Raw genomic sequence first — 22,045 nt, 5'->3', positions numbered from 1 at the left:
CCTGTGAGTTTGGCAAGGAAAAGATTATTTTCCCCATTTTCACAGGCAGGGAGTCAAAGGCTTAGAGTAGTTAAGCAATTTTTCCAAGCTCATAATTGACAGAACTTGGGGTAGAAACCAGAACTTTTGGTTGCCAGGCTCTGGCAGTTTTTTCTTCTCACTCTAGATAGTATTTCCTCTCTGCCAAGCCAGGAACACACTGACTCAATTCAAACCTTTAACTCAGTAATTATAAATTTGAAATGTAGCATCTTCTTTTGAAATAGTTAAGGCAGAAAGAATGGTCCTCAGAATGGTCTGACTTGAAACTCAATAAAGCTGACTTTATAAGTTTGCAAAGGTGATAGAGGTAGGTGCAGCCATTATTCCGTTTTACAGGTGAGGAAACGGAGGTAGAGAAAGGAGGAAGCACTGTGTGTCAAAGGTCACACATTAATAAGGGTAGGATTTGAATGCCGGCAGTCTAGCTCTGAAGAGAAAACTTCTAATCAATTAAACTTAAAAATAAATCACAAGAAAAATTGGTAGATGGGATGCTTTAGATAAGCAATGAGACATTCTCTTTTAGCTTTGTAAATAACATTTAAATCAGTATCCCTCATTAAATGTTGGTTGATTTGTGAAAGCGATTTCACAGAATAGAAACAATCATGTAGGGGCACCTGGCAGGCTCAGTTGGTTGAGCATGTGACTCTTGATCTTGAGGTTATGTGGGTTCGAGCCCCATGTTGACATTAGTTAAAAATAAGAAAACCTTAAAAAGAAAAGAAAAGGGGAGCCTGGGTGGCTCAGTTGGTTAAGCGTCCGACTTTGGCTCAGGTCATGATCTCTCAGTCTGTGAGTTCGAGCCCCACGTCGGGGTCTGTGCTGACAGCTCAGAGCCTGGAGCCTGTTTCAGATTCTGTGTCTCCCTCTCTCTGACCCTCCCCTGTTCATGCTCTGTCTCTCCCTGTCTCAAAAATAAATAAAACGTTAAAAAAATTTTTTTTAAAAATTTAAAAAAAGAAAAGAAAAGAAAAGAGAAGAGAAGAAATAAAAGAAACAATCATGCAGCTAGTCAAATTACCCAGTATTTTAACTACTCAAGCAGCAGGCAGATAGTAAGTTACCGATTTTCTACTCCAATAATACTTCTGTGATAACGAAATAACTCAGAAATAAATAAGACTCTTAGACATCTTATTTGGACGACATGAAGGATTTATAATTTTTCTACCCTTCCTTTACCAATGTATACCTTGAAAAGACTAAGTACGCAAATGCACAAAGAATTCCCTAACACCAATAGGGCAAAAGAATGCAACAAAATAGAGGCAGACAGCAGTCTGACTTAATTCAAACAATTTCAAAATAGAGGTGGAGCAGCTGACTCTATTCTACTCCCTGTAGCAGGTTATAATGGTCACGATGGATAACCAATGCAGAAGATGTTTTCTCCTCCACAATTTCGACAGAGAATCTCAAAACTCTATTTGTTAGCCAAGTTTACTCTCTAGAAATAAGAGTATGATGTCCTACTAGGAAATACTACTTAAATTAAAAATTCACAGTTATCACACACTTTAACAGAGAGGGTCGTGCTCATGCCTGAAAATCCAAACCAGGTGGAAGGCAAGTGAGAAATTAAGGAAAAACCTGAGCTGTAGCCAAAGAAATCATTGTCTGACTCCTCAGAAGAACCAGAGCTCTACAGAGGTAAGAAAGAAAGGGCTGGAGAAAAGGCAGTTAGGAAAACTCTGTGTGGCCTAAACTTCATCATAATTTATGTTTCATGCCACAGTATAGGCGGACGGGTATACATGGGCCTATAAAACCAGGATTACAACGCACAACCGAGTTAATAATTACGTTGTCAATAACCCATGACCAAAGAAGAGCTAGAAGAAAAAGCACAGCATCTACTTGCTACTGGTTCGGTGATGGTCCCTGCTGCTACTAGACATTCATTAATCGCAGAGCCTTATGGTTACTCCACTACACCGTCTTCCTAGATGACAGAAATCTGATGCCAGTGTGCATTCCAGGAGTTGCCTGGCACGGCTCTGGAGCCAGACCAACACAGCATCAGGGACTGAGAAGAACCCAGAGTTCTGCGGTGTGCAGCAGCCACTCCACATACCGAGAGCAAACATGGTCCAAAGGCAAGAAAAGATCCCCCAAGTTAACCAGCCAGAGCAAGAGACCATGTTCCCATTTTACAGATGGCAAACAGGCACACGGAAGTGTGATATTCTTCAGTTCACTGGGTCAATACTGAATACCTGAAATAGCAAGCTTAGTAATTGGTTGTAGGGATCATAATAGATCCCATAAGACTAAGCCTAGAAGAAAGGAGGAAGAAGGCAGAAGTGGAGGAGGCCCTTCCAGCTGAGCTTAGTTTAGGGGGCGGAAGTGGGTAGAGATAGAAGAACACAGGAAGAGGCCCTTCCAGTAGTGGGCAGGAGAGGAAAGGTCAGGAGGAGTTAGAAGGGGATGGGGACTGGAAGGGGATCTCCACTGGTATGTAGTGTGTAAAAGAGGGGAAGGAAAAGCAGAAATGGCTGTTGAGCCAAAGAAAGTGGGAGAAAGAAGTAAAAGAGAACGAGGGCGGCTCTTACAGCAGTCAGTGTGGAAGGGGAGGGAGGTGGGCACAGGGGATGATGAGGATCTTGGCAGGAGTGTCATAAAAAGAAAGCAAGCATCTCTCTAGACGACCTTCAGTACTGCTAAGATTCCAGTAACTTTCCAGAGTTATCTGTTGCAAATTTAGAAACTCTTCTGCTTGTAAAATGAAAACCGCCTTGTTGCTGTGGTCCATTTTCTCTCATTTAAAATGGAGTGGGGCTGGGGGGACAGTCGGCCACCATTATTGAAATAGCAATTTTCATTGGCTTTGTGGCACCTTAAACAGTCTGGGAGGCAAATATTCGCCCTCCCCTGTTCCACACTGGCAGGGAGAGCCAGGTACGCAACGAAGCAGCCACCTACCCTCTGCAAATCGGCACTGGGTAAATACTCTACTGGAATAACAGAGCCTATACCTCCGTTTTCCAGCGGAACAGGAACATCCAAGAGTTTAATGTTTCCAACTTTCATCTAGCGAGTGTTTTGAAGCTCTGGCTACGGGCTGGACTTCCCTAAGTATGCATGAGGAAACATGGGGATGTCCCACTATGGAACACACATGAGAATCTAAGAGCTGTGAGCTGTGCCTATCTACCACATTAGGCTCATCCGAGCATCTGCTGTAGCCTCATCAATAGTCCAGAAAGGAAGGAGTCCAGGTGCCTCATGGCTGCTTCCTGTCTCCAATCCCTTCAGTAATTATGGTTCTGAGTCAGCTTTCATAACCCGCAGTGAATGACACACCTACTCTGAAGCACACATCCTGATATAACCAAGCCCATAAAAGGCTAAAGATAAAAGAGAAAATCATAACAGTATGACGGGAATCATAACAAGATATAATTTCCATAAAAATAATCTCGGTGGCAGCTTCTTCCAAAAAACGGGGTAAAGTAAACATAATATCTCTCACATTACGTTTATGTTCTGTACCTGGTATAAATTCTATTTCTTCATTAAATAGAAAGGAGGGAAAAGTCTACATAGAGAACTGAAATATTACATGAGGGTTTTTTTTTCCCCATTCAATTTGGAAAGTTTTTGCAAAAGTGGATCATTTATTTATGAAAGCCCTAACTTTCTGATCTTATTTAATGAAGAAAGCTTTAGCTCTGATGAAGGGAAAAGACCACAGTGGCTCATTTAGCCACCAAGGGAAGCTTTGACAAAGGTGGGGACCAAGACTCGTCAAGGAAGGCCCCTACAGCATGGAGGCTTGGGTAATGGCCATCAGATTCATTCTGCCACTAAGGACCTTTACTTGGTATCAGAAGGTGGACATGCTGGGGGTGCCTGGGTGGCTCAGTCAGTTCAGCGTCCAACTTCAGTTCAGGTCATGATCTCACGGTTCATGAGTTCAAGCCCCTTGTCAGGCTCTGTGCTGATAGCTCAGAGCCTGGACCCTGCTTCAGATCCTGTGTCTCCTTCTCTCTCTGCCTCTCCCCCACCCATGCTGTCTCTCCCTCTCTCAAAAATAAACATTAAAAAAAGGAAAAGAAGAAGATGGACATTCTGTACTCTTGGAGGCAGAAGATATCAGAAAGCAGGCAGATATGGATCAAATCCAGGCTATGGCACTCATCAGCTGCCTCAGTTGTGTTACTTAATTTCTCCGAGCCTCAGTTCCTTTGATAGTCAGATGAGAATGAGAACAGTACCTACCTCAGTGGGTTGTCATAATGAGATGAAATGTTAAAGGTTCTGGCTCGGACAACACATACCAGCCCTCTTTCACTTCCCCTTACCTCTCCTATGGCTAAACCCCAGACCAGCAGAACAGGACACTAAACATCTCTAAATCTCATTTTCTTCAGCTATGAACTGATGAAGGCTGATATATGGGAAAGCATTACATATATGTACCAACATTAGGAAATATTGTTATTATTGCCAATCAGCACCCCTCCCTCAAAATTGTATTTCATGGAATAAGAGTAAGAAGCATCTCTCAGACAGTTTCTACCCCATCTGCTTACTGCTAAATGTTGATATACTTTTATATTAGTGTCCCCTGAGGGGGATTAAACTGTGCTTTATAGTTATTTTCATTTTCATTTTGTGCATTTAATTAATGCTTTTATCTCTGTGCTCACACTCTGGGGTAAAATTTGAGAAAACCAGAATCTGAAAGGGTAAAGACAAATATTAGCAGTAAGCAACTTGATTCTTACTTATCCTTGCACCCGCAACCCAAAACACATTGAAAATTTAGCAAACACGTAGCGGGATTAAAACAACAACAACAACAACAACAACAACAACAACAACAAGACAAGCATCAAGAAAAAAAGGAACATGCGTTCCCTGGGTGTAATTTGCCCTAGAATCCTCAGTACCTAAGTGCCCAGCACTTTCTCCATCTGGAGAAACAAAACAACTTCAATCTACCATCACCCATTATTGAGAAGAAAAAGTTAAAAACTAAATCTGAAAGGCACTAACATTCTTCTCCTGATATGTATCTCCACTGAGTGAACAGAAGGGCCACATGAGCCTCCAGATATACATGGCCTTCAACTCCAAGCTGTTTAAAATACACAAACCATAGTCCCCTTTCCCCCATTGTTGAGAAGATGAGGAGCTCGATGGACAGGTGAAGGCTGGGATTGAACCCCATCCTACCATCTCCTCCACACCACATGTGCCTGGTGGCTTTCAGAGAAACACCAGTGCACCTAGTCACTCTGTCTTCTCATTCAGGATGCCAAATTCTAACTAACCATAATCAGGAGTTTTGATTATGGAGTTTTCTCTTTCTCTCTCCATTCTTAGTAGGAACACCATGTTTTCTCTAACTTCTAATCATTTTTCCTCTGTCCTTTCTGCCAATTTCTAGGTTCTTCCCACCCATCCCAGTGTTTCTTCTGGCCAGTGCTTTGCACTAGCTTTGCATGGATATCATGCCAGAAGAATGGAAATTTATATTCACAGTTTTGTAACAAACAGGTAAGGCAAAGTTAAATAAAGAGAAATCAGAAGCCAGATGAGAGCAGCAATTTATACAGGGTTCTTTGGTCCACTGGGAATCTTAAAAGAACCCCAATAACATCAGTTTAAAGAGGTTCTCAGCATCTGACTGTAGAAATACACAGTTTTGGACAAAGTATATTCTCTCCTCTGACAGTGAAGAATAAACATCTCCTGACTCTGGTTCTCTAATGCTAGATAACCAATGACTTCAAAACTTAGTGGCTCGAAATAACAGCTTTTTGTTATTTGTCATGATTCTAGGGGCTCTTGCTTCCCATCTGAAGCTCAAATCACCTGAAGGCTTTTCCTCACATGCTGGCATCTTGCTGAGATCACTGGTTGGTATCCCTCTCTCCAGACAACCTCTCCAAACAAGTATCTTAGACTTCTTCCCCACAGGGCAGTCTCAGAATAGTAGGACTTCTTACATGGCAGCTGGCTGCTCCCAGAGCAAGTATTCTGATACGCAGGAAGTCAAGGCTGAAGTCTCTTAAAACCTTTGCCCAAAAAACTGGCAGTCACTTCTGCCATACTTTATACAACAAAGCTGTCATCAGACCCATTCAGATTGAAAGGGAAAGGGGGACAGACCCCACCCGTCAAAGGAAGAACCCAGTTTGAAGACCGCATTAACAAACCACACTCAGATAGCCTTGCATGATCTCCATCACAAATGTGGGGCTGATGGCAGACTGAGCCCTAGCGGATCATCTACACATGTAGATGCCTACTCCCACAGGACAACATAATCTTAATGCTGGGAGATAAAAGGAGGCATTGGTCAACTGTGCTAGTTGGCTATTCACAGTGCTTTCATTTCACTGCCAGTCACCAAGGTTGGGGAAGTGACTGGAAAGAAAGAATAAGAGCTTTCTTTGATCACTAACAAGTCATCAAATTTCCATATGCATTGCCTGTGTTTTAATGTCTCCCAGTTAAAAAAAATACCATTTGTATTTTCATGGAGGTACAATAGGTTTAGCTTCAAATTTTGATCATTTTAAGACTTCACTGCTCCTCTTCTTGTACTGGTCCTCCAAGTGCAGATGAATGGATAATTAGTCAGCGTTATTGGACAAATAGATTTGCAGGACATTAGCAATGTAAACTCATGCTTGAATTCCTGCTGTGAATATTCATTTAGATAAGCAGCAAAACTTCAGGTTATTTTAAATTAGACCCAGACATCAATCCTACGACTACTGGAGACTGTATCTGTATATAAAACTGCTCATTAAAGCCAGGCAAGAAAGAAGTAACTCCTGGAAAGGCCAACTGAGCAATTACACCAAAGCTTATCCCCACCAGTGACTCGTTAATGAATATCTCTGGTGTTCCAGCCCTGGAAGAACCCACAAAGGACAAGGCAAGGAGTTTTCAGTTTTAGATGACTACTAAACCCCGAGGGAACTGGTTCTCTTTGAATCCTTTGTCTTCCCCCTTCCTGATAACTGCAGGCAAGTAGGTGGCTTTTTTTGCCCTGCTTATCTGGTTTCATAACAGCCTATTTCAAATTTGCTGAGTGACTTCTTCAGAAATCTCATATTATCAGTTACTTGAGTTCTTCCTTGCCCCACATGGTCAAAATAAGATAGGACAGCTCTAATAGCTCTTCAGCGGAGGGGAGGGCAGTTCTTCCCTGGTGTGGACAAGGCAAGGGGGACAGTGAGGCAACATCAAGAGCTTCTTGCTTCACCGGAATCAAGTGTCCAGAGTACAACACAGACAGCAGCTTATGGTGACCAGGATGGGCATGGAGAAAAGGGTGCACAGTGTCAACATGGAAACTGGGTTAAGAAAATCCCGGGGGAAAAAATAGATAGCTAATTAGAGTTTTCCAAACAACACACACAAACCGGAATGGATTTTCAAAGATGTTCCTCTTTTTTTGTGTGCCAGAATTTAAGCCTTTTTCTGAGCACCAGGAAGTTACAGCCGACAGAAGGGTTTTGGTGATAGAAAATAATAATAAAAGAAAGTGATCATAAAAGAGCTATTCGTTGAGCCCTTACAACATGCCCGGTGGATACTGTGACTAATTGCATTTTACACATGAGGAAAATGGGGCACAGATACATTTAATAACCAGACGAAGAGCACTTAGCAAGCCGGGGGGGCAGAGCTGCCCAACAATGGAGTTCATACTCTTCACTACCACTAGTATAAAGATGAAACAGAAGTTTTCTGGCTGGACAAGGCTGGTATCTAATCCCAACTCCATCATTACTGTGCCTGACATGTGACTTTAGTTGTTAGCCTCTCTGAGCCTCAGTTTCCTCACTTAATTCTTCCAGGTGCTATGAATTCCCAGAACATAGTTGGTTTTCAATAAACTATAGGTATTTTTATCATGCAGGCCAGAGGGAAAATGGTCAAGTTAACAACATAAACCACAATAATGAGAAGGAAACCCAGAAGCATCAGGAACATGAACACTCCATGCTGAGCTGAGCAGGAAAACCGTACCTTAGAGAGAACTCTTTCCAGGGCCTTGATCCCCTCTTCACACGTGAACTAGACCCAATCTTGAGAGAGTCTGTATAGTCTATGTGCACAACTCAAAGAATTAACATAGGTTTTCCTTTCCCTTTTACCTGGAGATATATAAATACATAATATCTGACATACAAAACTATATTTTTACTCATAGCCAATCTTTTCTAACTCCAACAGGTCTCTACATCTGATTCTAAATTAAGTCCTCTCCAGGCACAGTTCTGATTAAATCCCACTGGCTTCAGAGCCATTGAATCATCTTCAATGCCAAGTGAATGAAATCCAATCTCTGTGGTCTTGCCTCCTCTACCTCACAGCAGAGATTTAGGCTTCCATCCTAATGCTATCTCCCCTCAGGCCTCATCTAGAACTCATCTTCTAGGAAGGACAAGGTCCGTCAGCCCACTTCTCCCTGGACATATTTACCTTGGCTCATACCCTTCTATTGCCTTTGTACTGGCTGGTTCCCCTGAGCACTTGCTCATTTTCTCCTGCTCAAATCCCTATGATCTGTTAAGACCCCACTAAAGGGCCTTCTCTTTCAATAAAACTCCTGATACAGTCTGAATGTTTGAGCCTCCCCTAAAATTCATATGTTGACATTCGAACCCCCAAGGTGATGGTATTAGGAAGTAGGCCTTTGGGAAGTGATTAGGTCATGGGAGTGAGCCTCATTAATGGGATTAGTGCCCTTATTTTTAAAAAGGGCCCAGAGAGCTTCCTTGTCCCTTTCACTGTGAGAAGATGCTCTTAAGTCTGTGATGCAGCAAAGGGCCCTTACCCCAACCATGCTGGTGCCCCAGTCACACAGTGATAAATATCTGTTGTTTATAAGCGGCCCAGCCTGTAATATTTTGGTGTAGAGCCCAAACAGACTAAGACACACATCCCATAAGCAGTTCAGGCCCCAGCAATCCATTCTCTTCTTCCTCTAAATTCCTACCATGTATATAGCCTTCTTCTCTCCAATGCATGTATACACAGTTCAGTATTGCTGTGTAACTTCCTCCAGGGAAATCCTTCTCTCTCCAATGATGCCCATATGCAACTTGAGACAACATATATGATTAAGAGTATAGGGTTGTAGTCGGGCAAATCTAAAGTCAAACCACAGCTCTGCAATTTTCTAGCTATATGACCTTGAGCAAGCTATTTAACCTCTCTAAATAGTATTTTCCTCTCCTATAAAATAGGATAATAATATCAGTCATCTCCTATGATTTGGGGGTGGGTTCATACCAGGCACATATGAGTGCTGAATAACATCAGCTATAATTATTATCAATACCCATTTCTCATACTTTTTTCTATCCCCGATAGCACTATCTACTCTATGTATCTATCCAACCACCTATCCATTCATCCATCTTTCCATCTATCTGTGTAAGACACTCAATGAATCTTTGCCTACTGCCTAATTTGGATGCACCAATCCTTCTCAAATTTCCATTTCTCCAAGAAGCTCAAAGCTGTTTCTAGTTTATTAATCTGGCATTGAAACTCAAGAAGAGTCTCCAGATAGGATCTCACAGAGAGCCTGCGGATTTCCAGGAGGCTGAAAGGGGAGTGAAAAGTGATCATTTCCTTAGTTCAGATATGCTGGTTTGAAGAACAGCTGAATAATTCATTAGGTCTTTTAAGGTACATTGATCAGATTCTGCTCTTTGAGAAGCATTTTACCTTGAAGTAAACTATTTGTCATTCTCCTTTCAAATGAGAGGTAGATAATAGACTGCCTCTCTTTAACAAAACTATAATAAAGGTCTAAATGATAATAATCCCTTAGACTTGCAGAGTGCATCACAGTTTATAAAGCACATTCATATCTATCATCCCATTCCATCCTTCCAACAGCCCCATCAGACAACCAGAGGGCTCATCTCAGTGTGATAAATGGGAATGCTCAGGAATGTTCAAGAGCTTTCCCACATGCCAATTTGTTGGTTCAAATATTCCAACTCCTAATTCACTGCTCCTTTTACAGCACCATAGGATTTAAAACTATTTGTGCATCTTTACAAAGAGATACGCAGCTGGAAAGAATGGACCCCACTGCTAATTTATATTCTGGCTAAAGTACTTGTATTATCACCTTGGAGATATGAATGCAAAGCAAAACTGTCAAATGGCATGTAAGGCAGTTCAATACTTACATGAGGCTAAGTGGGAGACCTTGGTTGAAAGTCTATTTTAATGCAGCCATTTCCAGGGTATTTCATACTTGTTTTCCTAGAGTGAAACAGTATACAGCTCCAGCCTCCAGGAATTTCCTGTTTCCATACTCAGTGTGGACCACATTTTGGTACTCTTCCTACACCTACTGTTCTACCAGGACCCCTCACCCACTGCCCTCCAGCTGCCCAACCAGCTACCTGGCTCCCCCTCAGACGTAGAACATGTTCTAGCTGAACACCTATTCAGGGGCTATTTCCATCTGCAACCTGCTCCCTTCTCTCATTCACACCTCTGAGCAATTACCTCAGAGAGACCTTCAGCCCATCTTATCACATACCATCCACACGCACACACCCTGTAACCACTTCCCTACTGTTTCATCATGGTACTTATCACAATTTGACACTTCACAATTCTTTTATGTCTCTGTTTATGAGTGGTCTCCCCTCTAGAATGTAAGTTCCATAAAGACAAGCTTTTGTTTGGTTCACCACTATCCCACCAGTACTTAGAACAGTGCCTGACAATAAGAAGCTCCCAATAAATACTTGTTGAATAAGGGAATGCAGCCTACAAATTTCCCTGTTTAGAACCCCTACTTCTTCCGATGTGAAAAGATTCTTACACATGAAACTAAAAGAACAGAAACGAATCTCACAACTAGGACAAATGCAGAGACAATCAGTGCCATGGAAGGGATGCAAAACATGTGGGCAGAATCCCTGAGACCAGAACAACCATGACTGCAACTAGGTTACATCACTAGAGCTAATGCCATTCACTTGATAAGAACAGATTAATGACCAATACTCCTCTCCTACCCCAACCAACTGACTGTCTCATTGCCTAAGGCAATTCCATCAAATGCCTCCAGCTGTTTCTTTTGAAAAAAGATTCAAGTTATTTCCTGGATTTCACATGTATGACAATAAATTGGCATTTACCACCTGGGAGTAGCACAACCTGACATTACCCATTTCAATCTGATACAGTAACAACTATTCAACATTGGTCATGAAGTATTCCTAAAAATATTTAACCTGTATGTAATAATGAGAAAATCATCACATGTCCAGAAGGTGGGATATTAACCAAGGTAACTGGCCAGGACTCCAAAAAAATCAGTGTCAGGAAGAAAAAAAAGGGACTGGAAGACTCTCCTAGATTAAATACATAATACATACATACGAATGAATGAATGAATGAATGAATGAATGAGTAAATAAATAAATAACTAGGTTGGATCCTGGGATGGGGAAAACATAACTAAAATTAGGAAACTGGGAAAATTTAATATGGATGCATAGTTTACAGAAGCTCCATCAGCTATACCCATTTACTCTGCATTATTAAAAACCAAGATCCAGTTTATCATCAGTCACCCCTACAAGTAATCATTATGCATTTTCCACATACATCACGTCCTCTAGTTACATACATCTGGTCACAATAAAATCTGCATCCTGAGTTCAATAGGGCTTAGCCTCCGTGGAGCATCTTTAATGCTAACTGGAAGAGACAGGGTTTATACATGCTTATTTAGAAGATGATTATGAAAACTGTATTCCCTAAGCCTGCCTTTTGGATTTTTATTATTCCTTCTATTTCTCCACCTCCCTCCCTCTCTCTTTGCATTGGCAGGGGTGGGGGATATGTCAATTAACATTTAGTAAGTTCTGGCATTGAATACATTAAATACTACATTAAATACTACTTCAGCCACTAAATTGTAAATTCCTTGAGAGTAGAAATGATACCTGGTTAATCATTGCATTCCTTGTGGCAAACAAAATGTCTCACATAGAGTACATAGTTCATAAGTGGTTGTTGAATTCTGGGTGAGGAGATGGGCTAAATGGGTGATGGACATTAAGGAAGGCACTTGTTGGAATGAGCACTGGGTGTTGTATGTAGGTGGTGAATCACTCAATTCTACTCCTGAAACCACTATTAAACTATATGTTAACTAAGTTGGATTTAAATAAAATTTTTAAAAAAGATTAACAACAATAACTAATAATGACAATAAAAATTAAATAAATGAAAATTACTGTACTTCAATTTAGAACATGTAATGACTACTGCTCGAATTTTTAAATGACCCCGAATCTCTGTACTTTGAAATGTACTGAGGAACTAATACATTTTTCAGATTTTGCTACTTTCATTCAGTTGCCAAGTCTCTTAAACATTTCATGAAATGTTTAACAATAAAACTACTCTTGATATCTCAAGAAATATTTTTGAAGAAATTGGAAAATCAAGACATTCTTTCCATGTATAAAAAATTCAACAAGTGATTCAATAAGTCAATATCATACCTTATTTCAAAATGAAAAGGCATGAAGAGCATTTACTAAGATCTTCTGAATACTCTTACCTACATCTGCTTAAAAAAAAAAAAAGGCTTGTTTCACCAAATAGTCCTTGCAGCATGATTTATCCACCTTTCTGCAATCATATCAACCACATCTTCACTCACCTTCTCCAATGAGAAATTTTATAGTTGCTTATTTCTTTAGTATTTACTGAATTCATTCTGGCAATGTGAAAAGTGTTATAGTATTTAAAAATCATTTAACTTTCTCCTTTACACTTCCCTCCTTGCTTTTTTAAGTTCCCTTTCCATTTGGGAATCTTGACATTTGTAAATGTCCTGGATCATCAGGCTCTGAGACATTCAAATTCTACTTTACTGAAATCAGACTGCGTGGGGCGCCTGGGTGGCTCAGTCAGTTAAGCATCTGACTTTGACTCAGGTCATGATCTCAGGGTTCGTGAGTTCAAGCCTTGCATCAGGCTTCATGCTCACAGCATGGAACCTGCTTGGGATTCTCTCTCTCTGCCCCTCCCCAACTCACGCTTTCTCTCTCACTCTCTCAAAATAAATAAATAAACTTAAAAAAAAATCTGTGTGCTGAATTTCAACAATTATGTTTCCTCTACACTTGCTGACATTCTTTCATGGGCATTAGGACGACTACCTCCACTGGGGCCTCATGCACCCCCTTCCTATAATCAAAATGGTTTGCAAGGCAAGCTTTTTCTAAGACCACATAGCATATCCCAAAGAATTACCATGACCTAGTTCTAGAACATCACTCCAGATAGATTTCAGCCAGTGGCAAAATATACGAAACATCTTTACTTCAGCAGCTGAGCCTTGTTTCTAAGAACCACTCCCTCTTTGAGAGGCTAACCAGAGGAAATCACCCCCTCGGAGAAAAAGAGACCATGGGCTTGGTCCCCATCCAGCCACCACCCAGCTGCACAATCCTAAGATGTGTATCTCTGAGCTTCAGTTTCCTCATCTTTATAATAAAGCAGTTATACTAGGTCATCTCTCACTTGTCTTCCAATTCTAAGATTCTGTAATTCCACTGAGTGTTCCTATTTGGGACAGAGGAGAAACATGATTATCAAATCTTATATATGTACACACACACACACACACACAGCTTTGGGTAGCTCTTCATTATCTTGCTACTTCCATGTATTTTGGGTGCTCTGGCAACTTCCAAAAGGACCTGTAAGAACTTAGAGATTAAAACACAGCCCAAATCTATGACATAGCAATTGTACTCTTACGTCTATATCCAAGAGAAATAAAAACATACGTCCACACAAAACTCGTACACAAATATTCACAGCAGCATTATTCACACTAGCAAAAAAATGAAAATAACAAAAATGTCTATCAGTTAATGAATGGATAAATAAAATGTGATGTATCCATACAATGGTATATTATTCAGAAAGGAATGGAATGCTAATACTTGCTACAACATGGATGAATCTTTTTTTTAATTTTTTTTATCGTTTATTCATTTTTGAGAGACAGAGCATGAGCAGGGGAGGGAGGGGCAGAGAGAGAGTGAGAGAAAGCATCTGAAGCAGGCTCCAGGCTCTGAGCCGTCAGCACAGAGCCTGATGCTGGGCCCGAACCCACGACCAGGAGATCATGACCTGAGCTTAAGTTGGGCACTTAACCGCCTGAGCCACCAAGGCACCCCCAACATGGATGAATCTTGCAACCATCCCACTAAGTGAAAGAAGCCAGTCCCAAAAGACCACATGTTCTATAAATCTATTTATATGAAATGTCCATTATAGGCAAATCTATTAATACAGAAAGTAAATTAATGGTTGCCTCAGGCTGGAGTGGAGAGAGAGTTGGAGGGAAATGGGAAGTAACTGCTAATAAGTAAAAGGTTTCTTTTGGGGGTGATGAAATTTTCTAAACTTGATTGTGATGATGGCTGCACAGCTCTGTGAATATACTAACATCCACTGAATTGCACACCTCAAATGGATGACTTGTATGGTATTTGAATTATAGCTGAACAAAACTGATTTTAAAATATTAACAAATAAACATGCCCCAGGTTTCTGCCTAAGGATAAAAGAATTAAAAAAAAAAAAAAACTTTTGAAGGAAGCTCTGGGTTCAAATCCCAATGCTCCTCCTCAATAGCTGTGTGACCTTGAGCCTGTCTCTTACCCCACAAGGCAGAAATGACCCATCATGGTAAATTCATCCGTGTGGAAGATGTCCTCTAGGGACACAGCCTACCAGCCTATCATCTAGAAAACACACACTTCTTTCCACTGCCCTTGTTTGGTACTGCACATAAAGTAATGTTATGGTTCAACTTCAATGTGTATTCTTCTGAGGCCATATTATTATCAGCCTTTTGGGTGTCCATGATTGTGCCCCACAAATACACACACATTTATACATATGCATTCAAATTCACACACTGTTTCTAATTAGGCCATTTACTTCTGCAAGTTAGTAATTTAGACTGTAAACACAAAGGTAATATTTCTATGGCTTTAAAAAACTAGCTAAGTGATGTCCACTTTAACTCAATAATTTGTTGTTTTTTAAACTCTCTACTTTCTCAAAATACCTTCTTTTGTTTTGTTACTTTTTTTAAGAACTACTATCAGAAAATGAGAAAATAGGGGCCCCTGTGTGGCCCAGTCAGTTGAGCATCTGACTCTTGATTTCTGCTCAGACTATGATCACACAATCCTAAGATGTGTATCTCTGAGGGTTGTAGAATTGAGCCCCATGATTCTCCCTCTCTGTCTCTCTCTCTGTCTCTCTCCCTCTGCCCCTCTCCCCTGCTCTCTCGTTCTCTCTCTAAAATAAATTTTTAAAAAGATAGAAAATGAGAAAATAAGCTTGCTTTTGGCAATCATACAGTCATCAAACATCTAACATAGGGTTGGGCAAAATGGGAAAAGGAGAGTGGGAGGTATAGGCTTCCAGGTATGGGATGAATAAATCATGGGAATAAAAGACACAGCATAGGGAATATAATCAATGATATTGTAAGAACATTGTATGGTGACAGATAGTAGCTACACTTACTTGTGGTGAGCAGAGCATAATATATAAACTTGTGAATCATTATGTTGTACACCTGAAACTAATGTACCATTGTGTGTCAACTATACTCAAAAATAAATAAATAAATAAATAAATAAATAAATAAAACCTAACATGTACCAGAAGTTGTGCAAAGCACTCAAGATACAAAGATGAATATGGGACCCTAGTTAGCCTTAACTCTTGAAGAGCTCATCGTCCAGTGAAACCATAGTAAAAAAATTCTTTTTTAATTTTCAAAATTTTTTCAGCTTTATTGAAATATAAATGACATGTAACATTTTGTAAGTTTAAGGTGTATGACCTGTTGATTCAATACACTTATTATATACTGCAAACGATTACCCCTGCAGCATTAGCTAACACCTCCATCTAGTCACATAATTACCGTTTCTTTTTTATAATGAGAACATTCAAGATCTACTCTCTTCACAACTTTCAAGTATACAATAAATTATTGCTAACTATAATCACGGTGCTGTGCATTAGATCCCAGAACTTATTCATTTTCTAACTAGAAGTCCAACTAGATGACCAACATCTCATTTCCCCCACCCTCGACCCCTGAAAAAAAATTTTTTTAATCAACCAAACTAATTCTCTTCATTGATATAAAATAATGAGTTCTTGTTAGTGTTCTAATACCTCCCAGATGGGTTGGCTTCGAGCAGCTGAAATCTTTGGAAACTTAGAATCATCCCCTGCACCAATGAGAAGGCAGACCAAGAAGTCTATCACACTCTTCTCCAATGAAAATATGCCATTTTAAGCCAGGTTGAACTTTCCCTCCATTTTTATAAAGTTCCATGGCTAAAGCTGAAGATATTTTAGCCAATATGCAAATCAGTCAATGTGCAGCACTGTGTCGATATGTGAATACTTATTACATTGCTATATAAACCTGTACCCATGTTACTAAATAGAAAAAAGGACTACAATCACCCAGATCATTTAAAACCAAACTCTTTACATTAAAAATAATCTGAATTCATATATATTGGTATATGGTGTTTATGTGCACTCCCACTCAATTTACACATGATTAATTTGTGTGCTTTAGAAAAAAGCAATGAAATCAATACCTATTTTTAATATGTATATACTAATTTCAAAATCCACAATTTAAGCAACCTGCCAAATATTAAAACATGGGTATGCAAACTAACAATTCTTCTCAGATATCTGTTAGTAATGTTATAAATAGTAACACTAATTCACACTAATATAAATGCCAACTTTTTGCCACCTCTTTGGCTAAATAGAGAAGTATGCATAATCTGACTCCCTATAAATTCTAATTTTAAGAAATTATATTTATCACTATGCTATATTTATTACCCATACCTACACAGTATTTATCCAAAATTCTATGCAAAAGACATCTCATTGGTAACTTTTCCCGTATTAAAAAAAAAAAAGGTTTTAATGTTTTAAGTAGAACAATATGCATTCTATTTAATCAAAACAAAGGAAAAAATGACAGCAACATGAATGTAAAAAATGCACATTTTTTCAACATCAAAGTCATCTTGGAATACATACAAAACTATTTTAAACAGGAATGAACTTTATTCAGGTCTAACTGAATAATTGCCTCAAATTTTTGCCCATTTTGACTGGAGCTCCATCCTATCTATACCCTCAAATCTTCCTCCCCTTCTTCGTACTTGTCCATTACCCCTTCTCAGCACCCCCTGACACTGTTAACACTTCACTGCTTTGCTTATAAGGCCACAGATTACTCAGGTCCAACACCAGGTACCAATGACTGAGGAGGGGAGAGGTTAAGGTCACTGGATTTGGGGAAGGCAATGGACAGCAAGATCCAGGTGTTAAATGATCATCTACCTGGACAAATAATTAAGTCAAAAATGATGAAGACAGGTACAGCCACTGTGGGAAACAGTATTACGGTTCCCTCCATAAAACTAAAAATAGAACTACCCTATGATCCAGCAATTCCATTTCTGGGTATTTATACAAAGAAAATGAAAACACTAACTTAAAAATATTTTGCACTCACTGAAGGATAAACTATTTACAATAACCAAGATACAGCCTAAATGGGTGCATGGACAAAGAAAATGTGGTATTTATGTACAATGGAATATTATTCAGCCATAAAAAAAAGAAATCTTGCCATTTGTGATAACACAGATGGTTCCTGAAGGCATTATGGTAAGTGAAATAAGTCAGACAGAGAAAGACATTGTATGATCTCACTTTCCCACTTATGTACTTACATGTGGAATCTAAAAAACAAACACAAACTCATAGATACAGAGAACAGATTGGTGGTTACCAGAGGCAGAGGGTGGAAGGGTAAGCAAAAACGGGCCAAAGAGGTCAAAAGGTACAATCTTCCTGTTATAAAACAAGTAAGTCATAGGGATGTAACGTACTACATGGTGATTAGAGTTAATAATATGGTATTGCATTTTTAAAATTTGCTAAGAGAGTTAATCTTAAAAGTTCTCATTACAAGAAAAAAGAAACTAAGTATTTACAGTAGCAGATGTTAACTATACTAATTGTGGTGATCGTTTCATAATATATACAAACATTGAATAATTATATTGTACACCAAAAACTAATATGATGTTATATTGTCAATCATACCTTAACTTAAAAAAATAAAAGAATGAAGAAGACAATAAACAAATGGAAAACAGATGTAAGATCTTCAAAGATGAGTAGAAGTGACCATGGTCTTGATAGATAGCAGACAAAAAAGATGCAGAGTGATAAAGTGTAACATTTGGGAGCTGAATTAAATGATCTCAAAGATGCCATCCATTGCTAACAAAGGGGCCCTGAAAACATCTCAAGAATACTAGTAGTGACCTCCTGTAGATTCTTCATCAGAATGCCCAGACAGATCTATTTTCACACCTCCCTTGCCCTTCTAAAATCCCTAGTCACTTCCTCTCCACCTCAACAGATAATCTGGCTTCCTTCTTTACTAAAAAAAAAAAAAAAATCAAGGTCATCAGAAAGAGATTAGGCACAGACTCTCTTTTCGATCTCAGTTCTTACACTTCTTCATCTATTTTCTGTTCCCTAATAGAGGAAAATCCTTCCTGGCTTCTAGCATTAAACCCTCTGCTTTTCATCCTCTTTTCTTAATCAAGTATTGTAGAGTGCCTCCATAATCGAAGAGCATGAACTAGTTTATTAAGCTTGTGAAAGTTTATAAACCTCCCCAATACTCAGCTTTTTTAGCTATAAAATGGAATATAATGTCCACCATTCAAGACAGTTGTAAGATTTAAATATGATAATAGATTAAAGTAGCTGCCCCAAAGTAGGGTGCTTAACAATAACTAGCTATTATTATTACCCTCTCAGGGCTGTCTCCTTCAATTACCATGCACACTTCCTCTCACACTAACTGCAAAATCCATTTAGAGCTGACTTCAGAGAGGTGGTCTACCCACTGGGAACATAGCCCTGAACAAAAGCAAGGGAAAGTCCTTGCCCTCACGGAGTTAATAGCCTAGCAGGCAGAGAGAGAGAGGCAATAAATAAAACACAGAAGTAAATTATATAGTGTTAAAAGATGCTAAGCCCTATGGAGTCACAATTTATGAAAGCATGTACTGGGAGGCCTCACTTTACACACTTAAATGCATGTAAGCAAAAACCTGAATGAGGCAACTGGCCAAGCAGATATGTGGAGAAGAGTATTCCTGAGAGGGCCAAGGCAGGAGCATTCTGGATGGTCTGAGGAATAGCAAAAAGGCTGGTGTCACTGAAGCCAGTGAGCAAGGGGGAGGACAGTAGATAAAGGCAGAACAATGAGGGGAGGGGAGCAGAAGCCGTGCAGATCAGACCTGACAGAGGCTTGAAGGCCATTGTAAGGAATTCAGCATTTACTTTGAGTGGGTCAAAGAGTAGGAGCCTCTGGTGAAATCTGCACAGTGGCATGATCCAACTTCACCTTTGTTAGGATCACTCTAAACACTGTTGAGGACAGGCTCAAGGTCAAGAAAGGAAGAGGAAGACCAGTTAGGAGACTATTTCAATAATTCAGGACAAAGATAATAGTGGCTGGTTAGTGTCAATAGAGGTTGAGAAGTCGTTGGGCCCTGGATATATTTTTGAAGGGAATGTAATACCAAAAGGATTTTCTGATCCATCCAATTGCAATGCAGAAAAAGGGAGGGGCCAATGATGATTTCCAAGGATTTTGTCCAGAGCAACTGGAAGAACCCATTGGCCCTTTCCTGAGCAAGGCAGGAGGGTAATGAATGCCTTTATCTCTCCCGGACCATTGCTTCCTGCCCACTAACAGCCCAAAGGTCTTCTTGCTTGAAGAATAGAAAAGAAAGCATGTCAGCTTTCTGCTCTCCTAATCTCTCCTAATGCTTGACACTAAATTTCCTTGCAAAATTGCTCTGTAACCACTGCCTTCACTCTTCCCTTCTTCTACAAATGACACTTCCCTTCTTCTACAAACAACACTCCTGCAGGGCAATGAGGACATTCCAATCTTCCAGCCCAGACTCTGGAATTCTGTGCTGTAACCTTCTTGCCACACTGCAGCATTTGGCATTGCCCAAATACCTCCTTCCTCAAATTCTAGCCTTGGTGGGAAGATTGAGTATCCTGGTTCACTGTAATGGCTATGATCGCTCCTCCCACATTCTCCTTTCTCCTTTACTCTCTCCTTCATTTCTGTTCTCAAGGATCAGATCCCCTAAATTCCTCTCTGTCCCTCTGAAGCTACACAGCCAGGACCTTCCACTCACAGCCATTCTAAGTGTTCCCTTCATGGGGTCGCCAGCAGCCCATTCAGCGCCTGCAACATTGTTGACTGCACAAACGAATGAATCAATCTGTCCATCAATCGTCATATCTCTATTTAGTTTTCACCTGTCTCCCAAGCTCCCGCTCTGCTATTATAGCCACGAGCTGCACATTCCTTTTAAGTTAACCGAGTCTAAAGAAACACTCCATCTTAACTATCCCTCCACAAAGCAAGCAGCTTTATTCTATCATATTTTTTTTTCTTTTTAAAGTTTATTTATTTATTTTGAGAGAGATAGAGAATAGGGGAGAGGCAGAGAGAGAGAGGGAGAGAGAGATCCCAAGCAGGCTTCCCACTGTCAGCACAGAGCCCGACGTGGGGTTTGAACCCACAAACTGTGAGATCGTGACCTGAGCCGAAATCAAGAGGGGGATGCTTAACCAAATGAGCCACCAAGGCGCCCCTGACTATCATATTTATTTTAAGGATGTAACGACCCCTGAATAAAAACTTTTATTTCTTCCAGATTAAGATTTCTACAAGAGCCTCCCTTCTGCCCTTCCCATTTCATTTTACAATGCTACCAGCTTAATTTTGTAAAACACTGGTTTGATCATGTCACTCGTCCAATCAATGTTTATTAGTACCACATTGGCTTCAGAAGTTGAGAGAGAGAGAGAAAAACAGAGACAGAGAGAGAGAGAACAGAAAGGTTGTCTCTCCACCCCTCCAACAAGCCTTACACACCACTGCTCACACAGTTCCCCGCCTGGTTGTTTCTCCTCCAGCCTCTCTTCAGACCGTACCCTGTACTATGTGCTCATCAATGTTCTGCTCAAATCCTACGTTGCCCCAGAAGCTGGACACACACCTCCCAGACAAGAGCGGTTTGCAACATTAATGCCCCAGGATCCACTGTACTCGCCACTCCTATGTCACTGAGAACACTGGTTCTGCAGTGTGGCCCTGGGATCAGTAGCATCAGTATCACTTTGTTAAAATGTAAATATTTATGTGTGCCTTCCCCCACACCACGCCCCAGTCCCACTGAATCAGAATCTCAAGAGGCAGAGTTTAGCAGTCTGTGATTTACCAAACTTCCCAGGTAAGGCTAACACACATTAAAGTTTGAGAACCATTGACTTATAATAAAATACTGCCCTACAATGTTTCACCTTGCCAACTAAACAATATGCAAAATGCCAAGAGCAGTATCTAGTGTATAGCCGTCCCTCAAGAAACGAGTTTTGTGACACTGTTTTCAGTAATGGCATCACATTAAGTATCAAACCCCAACCTCTAATTTTGTGGGAGCTCAAAATTTAGCTCCCCAAAATTCCAAGAAACAACAAAAGTACTCTAGTTTTTAATATGAATCAAGAAAATAAAATAATACTCTGTTAATCAAAAGTTTAAGTCTTTTTAATGTTAAACAACAAAATTAAATGCTTTTATCTAATACTAAATAATCTGACATTAAGTGAATAAACAGAGAACCTTCTTTTATATTTCCTTTGTATTTTAGCTTCGGAAAAATAGTTCTGAAGTTTTGAGGTTTACCTTAATCGTGAATACAGGACGAGGTACCTAAATAAAAATACCTGCAACAAAGCATGCCTGGGTGGCTCAGTCTTAATCACTGACTTTGGCTCA

General features: G+C 40.0%; 1 protein-coding gene and 1 long non-coding RNA gene across 9 annotated transcripts in view; one reads left to right on the top strand and one right to left on the bottom strand.

Moving 5' to 3' along the window:
• TNIK (TRAF2 and NCK interacting kinase) overlaps positions 1–22,045 on the bottom strand; it is a 392,286-nt gene that overhangs the window by 342,545 nt on the left and 27,696 nt on the right. The window lies entirely within an intron of this gene.
• On the top strand, positions 5,331–7,564 carry LOC113599881 (uncharacterized). Its single transcript, XR_003420820.2, has 2 exons — positions 5,331–5,550; positions 5,836–7,564. It is a non-coding gene; the product is annotated as an uncharacterized LOC113599881 (long non-coding RNA).

This window comes from Acinonyx jubatus, chromosome C2 (assembly GCF_027475565.1).
Source record: "Acinonyx jubatus isolate Ajub_Pintada_27869175 chromosome C2, VMU_Ajub_asm_v1.0, whole genome shotgun sequence".
Lineage (NCBI taxonomy): Eukaryota > Metazoa > Chordata > Mammalia > Carnivora > Felidae > Acinonyx > Acinonyx jubatus.
This window is presented reverse-complemented; position numbering and strand designations above follow the sequence as displayed.